At 42.4% G+C, this 12,072-nt stretch overlaps 1 long non-coding RNA gene across 1 annotated transcript in view; it reads left to right on the forward strand.

Moving 5' to 3' along the window:
* Window positions 1-4,602, forward strand: part of LOC149523600 (uncharacterized) — a 57,812-nt gene extending 53,210 nt beyond the window's left edge. Inside the window, exon 3 of the long non-coding RNA XR_016350667.1 lies at window positions 371-4,602. This is a non-coding gene — a long non-coding RNA (uncharacterized LOC149523600). The remainder of the gene's footprint in view (window positions 1-370) is intronic.
* The last annotated feature ends 7,470 nt before the right edge of the window (window positions 4,603-12,072 follow it).

Genomic DNA, 12,072 nt, shown 5'->3' on the forward strand with positions numbered 1-12,072 from the left:
CATGTATAGTCTGTTTATTGTTTTAAGAACTGTTTTCTTCTAAATGCTTTTGTTCTAAATAAATAATACTGTGCTTCGAGAAGCCTTTTTAGTCCCTGTATTAACCATTAGTCAATGCTCCCAGAGGGCAGGGAAATGCAGGTACTGAATGTAATTTGGGTCTGCTGAGGAAAGAAGGGCTAGCACCTGGGGCCTGCTGAGCAGGAGAATTGTGTCCCTCGCTCTGGGAGAGATCAAGGCTAAGGACCTGAGAAAGAGGTGCACTTCAAAAAGTCCAGGAGTCAGAAATACAGTTCGTCTGGTAACTGTGATCATGTGGAAGTACAGTTGATGGTGCATGGATGACATCTCCTCATTTGTGTCCCCCCAGGACTGGTCACTTGGCCATGCTGTATATCAATCCAAGGATACCAAGGAACATAACAGCCCATTTTGGAGTATGCAGACAATTCTGCAAGAAATGCAAAGTTCAACTTTATTTATGGCATCTAATGCTGCTCCCACTGTTTGGGCCAGAAGGAGCTTTCCTTTTTGTTTACATCAGGGCTACTCAACTTTGGAAGCTCTGGGGGCCACAATGATACTCACAGCAAATGCTGAGGGCTGCAACTTATGTGTGGTTGCATATACATGCAAATACAGTAAAACTCCATTGGTCCGGCATCCGATGCTCCGGCACTCCTGATGGTCCGGCACCATCGGGAACCCGGAAGTGCTCCGGGCAGCCGGACAATTGGAGCTGCTCTGTGCCCGGCTTCCCTGATTCAGCCGCTGCTGAAACTGACCAGCAGCTGAATCGGGGACGCTGGGGGCAGAGCAGCTGGGGTGCTGCCAGGTTGGTCTCGCAGCGCTGCCCCTCGGCTGCTGCAACTGACCAGCAGCAGCTGAATCGGGGACACCTGGGGCAGAGCCGGACTATCGGAAGGGGGGGCTATGAGGGGACTGGGGTGGCATACCCCCCACCACACGCCAGACCCCTCATAGCCCCCCCTTCCTATAGTCCGGCATATCTGATAATCCGGCACCCCCGGGTCCTAAAGATGCCGGATTATTGGACGTTTACTGTATATGCAAATCATTTTTCACACTGATGGGCATGAATACAAGGATTAAGCCTTAAGCCATGGTGCTGGACCTAAATGTGGCCAGTGTGAGCCAGTCAGCACCTCTCAGGCTCTGCCCACAAGGTTAAGCAGCAAGCACTTCCCACAATGCCCCAGTACTCCTGGCACCTCCTCCCTGGGGACTTGAAACACCGACACCCTGCACCCGTCTGTTCCAGCCAGCCCATCCCAGCCAGCCCGTCCCCTTGCGTCTTTCAGTGTTCACCCCACCTGGGAGAAGCCTCACTGTTGTAGAGCATGTTCCCAGTGGAGGTTATGTTCAAAGGATCCCACCCGCAGCCCGTGTGTTGAGCCCCATGCAAACCCAAACTGCATCACAGTTCCGCAAACAAATGGGCCATTGGTCACGTGTTGAATAGCCCTGGTACTACTGCCTTTGGCCTGGGAGGACCCCAGTTCATATCTCAGCTGCAGATATATGTCAGACACCAACAATAAGTCCAGCTGTCTGTTGAAGGAAACATTTGTGGATGCCGAAGCAAGCTTTATTGAACCGCAGACATCTACTGTCTTTGTGCCTGCAGTGGGCAATGAAATTGGACTAATGTAGCAAATCTCTGCATGTGCTTTTTTGGTGAAGTGCCACTTGAAAATACATTTTTGTGATATATACTAATATGATCTATAGCATATTTCAAGCCTCCTTTGAGAAAATCAAAGAATAATAGAGACTTAGACAGACACCTCTGCTTTATTAGTCACATATTTTTCAGTGTCCTATTTATTACATGTGTTGTTTTCTTAGAATCTCAGAAACCTGGATTCCAATGTTCAAACAACACAGTCACAAAATTTGCAGGCGTATTTGTTGGCATATGCAAATATCTGCGCTGAGATGATCTTTAATCCTGTCAGAACTTGTCTACACTTAGGCTGTGTCTACAGTACAGGAGCACAGCTGCACCGAAGCTTAGAGCGTCCGGTGAAGACACTCTAAGCAGATGGAAGAGAGTTCTCCTGTCAGCTTAAGTTCTGCCTCCACAAGAAGCCGTAATTATGTCAGTGGGAGAAGCACCAACATAATACAGTCCATATCAATGCTTAGGTTGGCCTTACTTACATCTCTCAGGGTGTGGCTTATTCATGTTTCTGAGCAACATTAATTATATTGAAGTAATTTGTAGCATAGACATGCCTTACAGAGGTACAACAGTGCCTCTATGCTGCTTAGTGAAGATACTGCTTGTGCCAATGGGAGAGCTTTTTCCCTGAGCAGAGATACTCCATCTATCCAGGATGCAGTAGCTATGTTGACAGGAGAAGCTCTCTCACTGACAGTGTTGTCTATATTGATCGGAGAAATATATTTATATTTGTATTGTAAATCAGAATTCAATCTAACTTTATTGAGGACTTGTGATGATTCTTTTCTTACGGACACATTGTGTAGACTTTAATAGGGATGAAGCCAACAGAGTTAACTAGAAATTGAATGGGGTTCTTTAGAAATTACTCTTAAAAACCTTTGCAATGTAATACAAGAGTGCCTTTCTGTAGTATCATGTAACCCTTTTCATAGAAAGAGTATAATTCACATTGTTTACTTACGGTAATTCTATAGTAGTTCCTTGTGACGTCTGGGCCATTATTAACAAAGCACTTGCTTACCTTACCACTTTCTGTATGCTTTGTTCCTCCCCACATATGTCATGTTTTTTTCCCTAATTAGTGCATACACAAATGCATTTTTTGTAGCTCTTCCAAAGTTTGGCCTCTGGTTGTCTAATATTCGTATTTTTCCAACTGTCAAAATAGAGGAGTATGATAAAGTATGCTTTGTACTCCTCCGCCTATCAAAGTTAGAATAATTTTGCTTTGTTATGATACATTCCATCACAGGATCTTAACATGCTTTAAAAACATTAATAATTTAGCCATCATAATACTCCTGTGAGCTGATTAAGTATTATTATCCCCATTTTACAGATGAAGATGTTAGGTACCAAGAAATTAATACCCACATTTTCAAAAATGGCCAGTGATTAGTGGCAACTTTTTAAAAGTTTGGGTGCAACTTGATTTTTCCATTGTTTCCCAAGAAGATCAGCAAAGTTGGCAACTCCAGTCTTAATCCTGTAATATAAACCACTCCACAATCCTTCACTGGCAGTTTGAAAAATAAATTGCCAACTTGAAAACAAATTGACATCTGACTTTGTTTACAAATTACAAGATACATAATACACTATTGAATTCCACAGTTCTAGTTAACAGTTTGCACCAATGATTTATTGAAGAGTGATGTTACTTACAGAAAGCTCCTTAATGTGGTATTTTTGCCAGTACACAAATGTCACTTGAATATACTGTGTTATAAATAAGGGCGAAAGGTTAAGAAAAATACAGAAACTACCCACCTTTAACATTTGAATTCAATAACAAACTGGGTGTGGCCACTCTAAAACTGTCGCTTGTCTGATGATTAGTAGAAGGGAAGGGTGGGAAGGTTTTCTGCTTACCAGTTCCACGGTATAGTTAATAAAAACACATCTGACCTCTGTGAGAGGCCTGAGGGAGACTGAGAATGGGTGGGACTACAACTATTACAATGAATAAACTGTGCTGGTAGGGTTTGGAATATAGTCCTTTAAGAAGACATTTATTTACCCGCACAATTTACTTAATGTTTGAGTAACTGTGAATGAAATCTTTAGAATTGTTGCCTGCATATAAGAAGAAAGTGTACTGTCTTTAAATTTTTTTCACACAAGGAGATGGAGAGGCTGTTTTCTTAAAGCTGATCCTGAAAGTTGCTGCTTCATGCTTAATTTGCTGCACTTCAACTAGACATTGCGACAGTTTCAGTGTTTATGAACAAGACAGCTATTTACATAAAATGCTGCCTCCTATTTGACAGCAGTTAGATACAGAGAAAAATTCACTGGAAAGTGGGTAGTTCAGAGACAGAAGCAGATTTTGCACATGAAAAACTCCTTGGAAATTTCTTTGAAGAGGGATTTTAAAGATCTAAACCACATGGCTTCATCTGAAATCAACTTTGTGGAAGCTAGAGACATCCTAATGCTGGAAAAATGTTAAAAGCATCTCACATCTAGAGCTGCCCAGTCCTCCAGTAACCCACAATCACCAAAACTGGCTCACCAACATATAAGGTCACTTTGAACAGGTGCTTAGTTTGTTGAATTCTCCTTTATTCATTTAGTTCTGATTCAAGGTGAGTTAGAACACAAGGGAGAATCTTAGGTCTACATCAAATTATGGCTAGTATTCTTTACTGTTCTAGAAGGTTCTACTTAATAAACATCTACTTCTGTCTTTTCCATTATTTTCAGGCTTTGTCATTTTTTCCTTAACCCATCACTGGTGTCACAGCAATCTGGGGATAGAGGGTTGTTACATTCAGCAAGCAAACATATGCTTATCTGTTTGCTCATTGCTACACATGCATCAGCTGTGAGTGGGCAAGCAAACATCTCAGAACAAGGATTTACATCTAAGCAATGGAAAAGTGTTTCAATGGGAGGAACACAATGGTAACAAAAAGCCTGGGAGGCGAGGAAAAAAAATAGGACTTAGAAATCAACTGAGCTTTGTCCCAACTTGTCCCTCTTGCGTGGCTTTGCTTTTTAAAGTGAGAAAAAGTTATCTGTACAGCTGAACAAATAAGTTGCAAATAATTATTTAATAGATTAATTTAGCTTCTTATTCTTTTATGGAATAATGGCAAGATCACAATTCCCTGAATTTATTAACTAATCAGTACATATCTTTTCACATTTGACTTTTTGGAACTTGAGCTGTGATTGGTCACATAGCATTATATGTTATTAGATAAATGGTGAATATTTCTGTAAATATTTATGCATATGATTTTGAAACACATTTGCCCCAGATGTTTTGCCAGTAAAATTTGATCACTTGAATGCTCACATAAAGATAATACAAATAGAACAAGAAAATGGGTAAAATATATTAAAATGCAAACTTCTTATTGGACAAGAAGGTAATCCAGAGATGATCTTATTATTGAAGAACTGACCTAGGACTCAGAAGATTGGGGGTTAAATCCTTGTTCTGCCACAGACTTTCTCTGAGACTTTGGGCAAGTCACCTACTCTTTCTGTGCCTCCATTTCTTGCATCTACAATGGCAATAATAATTTCTTTCTCTAGCCCTTTGTCTTGTTTTATTTATAGTATAAGCTCTAAGAGTAACTCTCTCTTATAGTATGTTTGCATTGTGCATAGAACAATGTGGCCCAACCTCTGATGGGGCCTCTGAGTCCTGGCCTACACTAGTCCCATTATTTCAAAATAACCCCCCGGGGGGGGGGGGGAGGCGGGAAGGAAGGAATGGGGGAGGAAAGGCGCACAGAGGGAATACAGGGGAGTCTCTCAACTGGTCTTGCATGAAACTCTCCCTCAAGGCCTCTCTGAGCACAGCCCCTTGATGTGCTCTCATATGGCACTGGTGTCTGGCTGTACAGATTCCTTGGCCAGATGTTCAGCCTCAGTCTCCTCCCCGCCCTCCAGCAGAAGAGTCTCCCCCTTGCTTTAGCAAAGGTTGTGGAACACACAGCAAATCGCCACCACAAAGGTGATATTACGCTCGCTGAGGTCCAGGCGTGTGAGGGGACTCCTAAACCTCTACTTTAAACGGCTGAACACACATTCAATGACCATGCAGCACCTGCTCAGCCTGGTGTTGAAGTGCTCCTTGCTGGGGTCTAGGGTTCCTGTGTAGGGCTTCCTGAGCCACGGTTCGGCTGCATCACTCAGGATCACAATGGGCATGTCCACCTCCCTGACTCTGATGGTATGGTCAGGGAAGAAAGTGCCGCCATGCATCTTTTGGAACAGGCAAAAGTTCGGAAGATGCGGGCGTCGTACACCTTTCCCGACCATCTGACATTGATGGCGGTGAAGCATCCCTTGTGATCCACGAGGGCTTGCAGCACCATGGAGAAATACCTTTTTCTGCTGATAAAGTCTGAGGCACGGTGGTCGGGGGCCAGAAAGGATATGTATGTGCTGGCTATTGGCCTCCTTGCAGTGGGGAAGGCCATGGCAGCAAAGCCATCCACGATGCTGTCCATAGTCCCCAGTGTGACGACCCTCTGTGGTAGCACGTGGTTGATGCCCTCGGCTACCTGCGGGTGCACAGCCCTAACTGTGGATTTTCCCACACTGAACTGGTTCCCAACAGAGTAGTAGCTGTCCAGCATGACAAGCTTCCACAGTGCATGGAGATGACAGGTCGCATGTGGGTGTCCTGTTGCCTGAGGGCAGAGGTGAGCCTCTCAGAGCTCCAGGAAGGTGACCATCTACATGTGGTCGTCTGCTGATCCCTGCATGATGATGCGGTCCCACCCGTCCGAGCTCCTCTCTATCTTCGAGAAGCAGCATTCCATGGTATCCAGGGAATTGAGGGGCATGTGCAGCAGCAGGAGCGCCAGGACCTGGGTAAGCAGGGCCTGTGGTCCATGCTGGGGTTCATTCTGCAGGTCCTCATCCTCGTGCTGCTGGAGCAGCATGCGGGCAGTTTGGAAGTACTGTGCCATGAGGCGCAGCACAAGGTCCATGAGCCTGGCACTGTTTTGCAGCAGCTCTGGCTCCATGCGGCATGTGCTGTGCTGTCCACAAGGGCAACCCAAGCGTGAGATGGCACGTGTTCACTGCCCTTCCTTTGTGTCCCATGAAGAGGGGACAGTGGAAGTGTAGCTTGTGAGACGCGGCTGTAGAGAGGAGCCCCTGAAAACACGTGTCATAGCTTGCCTGACCAAGCAGCCACAGGAAGTATCTATCCTCCTGGTGCCCTCCCGAGAGTGCTTCTGGGGGCTCTAAGTCCAAGGCAGACTCTGATCAATGTGGATACGCTATTTCAGACTAATTCTGATGCTTTCCCATAGTGGGGACATGCCATTTCGATTTTGTTAAATCAGGAGTTATGTTGATTTTAGTAATTTTGAAATAATTTCCTAGTGTAGACATGGCCTGAGAGCTATCATGACACAAATACCATAATATATAGGTTGTAATGAATGATTGGCCAATCCTAATTTCCTTTCATGCCTAAGCAAAGTACGTAGTTGTAGGCCCTGAAATACTCATATTTTTGTTCCATTCCACCATCTTCAGTAATATAAAAATGCAGATCATGTAATGCCTATTTAGAGTCAGATGAGTTTGCTAACCACCCTTTCACTGTCTTGTTGGAATTTTAAACACCAGTTTAGGCTTACCTGGGTTTGAAAAATGACTTCCCAAAGTGAGTTTCCTCAAACAACTGGAATTTAGAAGTAATCTCTCAAAATGATTCTAGGTTTAAGAAAAAAATCAAAGGTATAGAAAACTCTGTTCTAAGCTCTGTTCTGGTGTTTAGCTACCTCTCTTTGCTAGTTTGTGCCTTTCTAGGACTGAATTTGCATTTGAAAAAAGAGAAGGGGGAAAATGCCTTGTTATTGGAAGAACATTAGTACTGTGTGATTTATTGCACATGCAGGTCCAAGTGACAGCAGTAGACACTCCTAAATGTCTAAGCATTGGGGGGGGGGGGGGGGGGGGGGGAGAAGGGGAGGTTCCTGTCAAATTCTTACAGTGTGACTGGATATATGATTAAACTAAAACCTTTATTTACTAAACATGAAATATTCCCTAGTCCATCCTGTCATTTCCTCTGCACAGCTTACAGCTGTAGTTTCAAACCAATGTACAGAAATCCTCTATCAGGCATGGTTTCATAATGAGTATACTTAACCATTTTAGCAAAGATCTTTCATGGGAGTATTGCTTCCTGCAAAATTCTTGGCTTTCTGTAGCCATTCTGAGTGTATAAAACAAGCTTGTATTAATTTCTTCACCATGAGTAAAAAAAGGAATAATCAGTCATTTCAATCACTGTACATCAAAGAAGCCTGTATGTACTGTACTATAGAAAAAAAATCTAACCAAAGAATTTGGCTGGTATCTAGTTATACTTTGTGATTTTGGAAAACCACAGATTCTAGGGTAGGGATAGCCATTATATTGAATTAACTATTTTCTCACATTTTAAGAGGCAGCAGCTTCAAACACTGTGATCCAGAAAACTGTTTACACAATTATAAAACTGTTCTCCATGCTACAACAGCCATTTGTTTCACCGGGCCTTTGACAAGAGATAGGTGGATTGGGATATTAGCCAACATACAAGGGATAGTATTTGAATATCGGTGGAGTGGACGAGGTGGGGGAGCTTCTTAGGAAAAGTGCACTGATGATACTGCATTTTTTTTTAATTTTTTAACAAGGAGCACAGCTTGTGGATGGCCAGTTTGTATTTATGCTTGTGAAAGTAGAAAGAATTATACTGTAAGAGAAAGATGAATTATGCTGTAATAATTGAATAAGTTGAAGGAATACTGTTTGTCTCTGAACAGGAAGAAGAAAAGTATGTTAATGTTGTTTGTAGGTATGCAGATTCCAGAGTGCTAGCCAGAGTTAATAGGAAAAGGAACATTAGGTGTTAGGGAGAAAGCAATTGAGAACCAAGTAGATATGGACAGGAGATTGCTGTGTGCTTGATGTGTAAATGAAGATACTTGACTAAGTCTCACGCTAATCATGTGAAGTTTTGCCCCTCCTTTTAATCTTGTTAACTTGACTTTCTTTTGACTGTATAAATCAAGGGGTTTGAACCTTGTATGGTGCTCACATTTTCTGGATGCATTTTAGCAGAGCTTTGCTAAAACAGAGCGGTCTGACAAATCTGTGAGTCCTGTCTGACTTTGACATGCTACATTGAAAATGAAATAACTTTGCTGTATATTGAAAAGTCTCAGAGCGGTAGCTGTGTTAGTCTGTATCTGCAAAAACAATGAGGAGTCCTGTGGCACCTTAGAGTCTAGCAGATTTATTAGGGCATAATCTTTTGTGAGTAAAACCCACTTCATCAAATGAATTGGACTGGAAGTTACAGAAGCAGGAGTGTGTATATATAAGGAAGAAGTTGCTTGTGTTAATAAAGCCAATCAAGTCAGGTGGAAGTGTGTCATTATAGCATTTGGTCTGGAGATGTGAATATTCAGAGAGGGAAAATTACCTTTGTAATGCATTAACCAGTTGAGATCCTTATTTAATCCTAATTTGACAGTGTTGAGTTTGCAAATGAATTCCAATTCAGATGCTTCACTTTGTAACCACTTTTAAAAATTCTTTTGTAGAAGGATGACTGCTTTCAAATCGATTACTGAATATCTGTGGAGGTTAAAGTGTTCCCCTACCTATAGGTTTATGTGTTTTACCATTCCTGATGTCTGATTTGTGTCCATTTATCCTTTGGCATAGGACATGGAACAGAGACCTAAAGGGGGGAAAAATCATGCTATTTTTATTTACTAGGCCTACTCTCCATATTGTATATCTTTTAAGTGTTACTCCCTAATCTCAGATACAAACAGCCCCTAACTGTGAGAGTATTCAAAATCTAAATGTACCTCAAGACTGCTCTGTAACTTGTGCCAGCTGTTAAAGGCTGTGAATGCCATTACAGCAGCCAGGCATCACTGGGATTCACTTGAGTCTTAGCTACACTCCCCCTTCTTCTCAGCCACACTTCCTGCTTGAAACAAGCAGGGCCATCCCTAGGCATATGCAAAATAAGTGGCTGTGTACGGCACCCAAAAATTCAGGGCAGGCCAACTGATGAGGGAGGCAAAGGGCCAACTCCCCTGGGGCAATTCAAAGGCAGTAGTGGTAGCTGGATCCCCAGGGCCTTTAAATTGCCACTGGAACCCCACATGGCCTGCTGCAGAACCCCAAGCAGCATCCTCCGAACAGCGCTGTAGGGAGGCCCCGGTCCAGACAGTGCTGAGGACCAACTGCAATGGCCCTATTCTTCCTCCTGAGACCCCATGCCTTCTGATTTCTCTTGGCTCCCTCCCCCCACCCCAGCCCCCCGGGCTGCAGTGTCCTATCCGCTGCAGGTCCGGGGGAGGGAAATCCCAGGGCCCCAGCAGAAGCTTCATGGTAGGGGGCCTTCAGTTGCATAGGACCCCATAATTTGTAAGGGCGGACGTGGGAACAAGCATAAGGGGGTGTATGAGGCTTCTTAAAGGCTCTATACTGCCTCAGGATCTACCCATATTGGACGATTCTCCTGGGACTGATTATGCTGATTTTAGAATTGCTGACCACTGCTGCATCTCAGGTGTCTGTAAAACACTGCTAAAATTGTTCTTTTACTAGAGTGGTAAGGGAAGGCTGTTAAGAAAAACTAATACTAAGAGAGCAGTGACAGACATGCTGTGGCAGGGTATCAATCCAATGATTATCTTAGTCAGTTTCCAATTAACCTTATAAACATAAAACCTCTCTTGAAAAATTACTTTAAAACTGAGATTAACTCCTGGGAGAAGGTTGGAATTTGACCCCTTGTAATAACTTTTAGGGTTTTTTTCTTTCCTACTTCAGTGAGCACTGATGTTGCCAATAAATACAATAATCTGTGTTTTCTGCCAAAATACTCCATAACGTGTTATCCATTTTTAATTCTTTATTTAAAAATGAAATGAGCTGAAATTAAAATAAAGATGGTGTTCCTAGGGTATTTGTTTCATTGATCGGTGACCTCTCAGGATACATTTGGAATTAAAAATCAACAATGAAGATGTTTTTATACATGAAATTCTTTCCTCATTGATTCATTTATAGAGCTAATTATTCCACAAAAAGAAAACTTTTATAGGTAATGGCCAAGATTCTGACCATCAGAATGTAACCCAAGATCTTGTCCACTCTAGGGAGTTTTAGCACAAAATTCTTACTTACGCTACCACTGGTTTAGTTGCACTAATGGGCCCTTTTATGTAGGTAGGACAGTCGTGCCAGGTCTACACTAAATGGGAAAGTCAACTTAAAATATGCAACCTCAGCTAGGTTAATTACGTACCTGGAGTTGACATGTCTTAAATCATGTTTTCATGCTCTCCACACAGTGGGAGGTCGACGGGAGGACACGCTCCCATTGGCTTCTCTTACTTCTCGTGAGGAGCAGGACTAAGCGCCAACGGGGTAACATCTCAGTTCAAATTAGTGGGTCTTCACTAGACCTGCTAAATCAAATCCCAGGAGATTGACTGTGGCAGTATAGACATGGCCTAGCGGTGTTAGCACTGTGTCAATAAATCCTTTGCAAAGAAGGCATTGTGCTGGGTTCCATGCTGGAAGGGGGAACAAAGGAAAGTTAAGTTCTCTATGAAGGCCATGCAGCTGCATGGAGATCCTTTTTGATATGTTAAGAAGTCCTTTGGAATTGGACTGCATCACATGCTGAGATGTATAATCCCAACATAGACTCCATAAATTCTTCCTGCCTGTGGTGGAATTGCATTTGAGCTACAGAACATATGGAGGGAATTTGTCTCAAAATTAAGGAAGGTCGTATTATAATTTAAAGATTAAAATAGGTCTGGGCATTCTGTGGTTAAGACTGTAAAAATTTTGTACTTAATTAGTGTTAAGAATTGAAAATCAACATTAATACAGATTAATCATTGGGTCTGAGTCACTCCTGCCACTTTCATTAAGTGATATAAGAAATGCTGTGCTTCTTATTAGGATTATAGCTACATATACATTGCTACTTGAGGAATTTTAAAAAATGGTACAGATGTGGCCAGTTGTAATTACTTATGTAATAAAGACAAGATGAGTACTTAAGGGCATTCCCTTCCATTAATTGCCTAGACTCTTCCAATTGGACTACTAGCCCAAAGTAGGTTTAGTCTTATGGAAGAACAACAATGCCCTGTGCAAAGAAGTGTAACTCTACCACTGAATTCCATGAACAAAATATTTGTAGACTGTTAAGCATATTTCTTGGGGGAAAGTACTTACCTAGTTTGCTAAACAAATGTTCCTATTTGTAAAGAGAATGATAGAGCTAGAAATGGGTCAAGATCTGAATCCAAGTTGGAATCTGGATTTTGGACTTTCCCCAAATTTGGATA

This window comes from Pelodiscus sinensis, chromosome 14, assembly GCF_052426305.1.
Source record: "Pelodiscus sinensis isolate ZL-2025 chromosome 14, ASM5242630v1, whole genome shotgun sequence".
In the NCBI taxonomy this organism is placed as follows: domain Eukaryota; kingdom Metazoa; phylum Chordata; order Testudines; family Trionychidae; genus Pelodiscus; species Pelodiscus sinensis.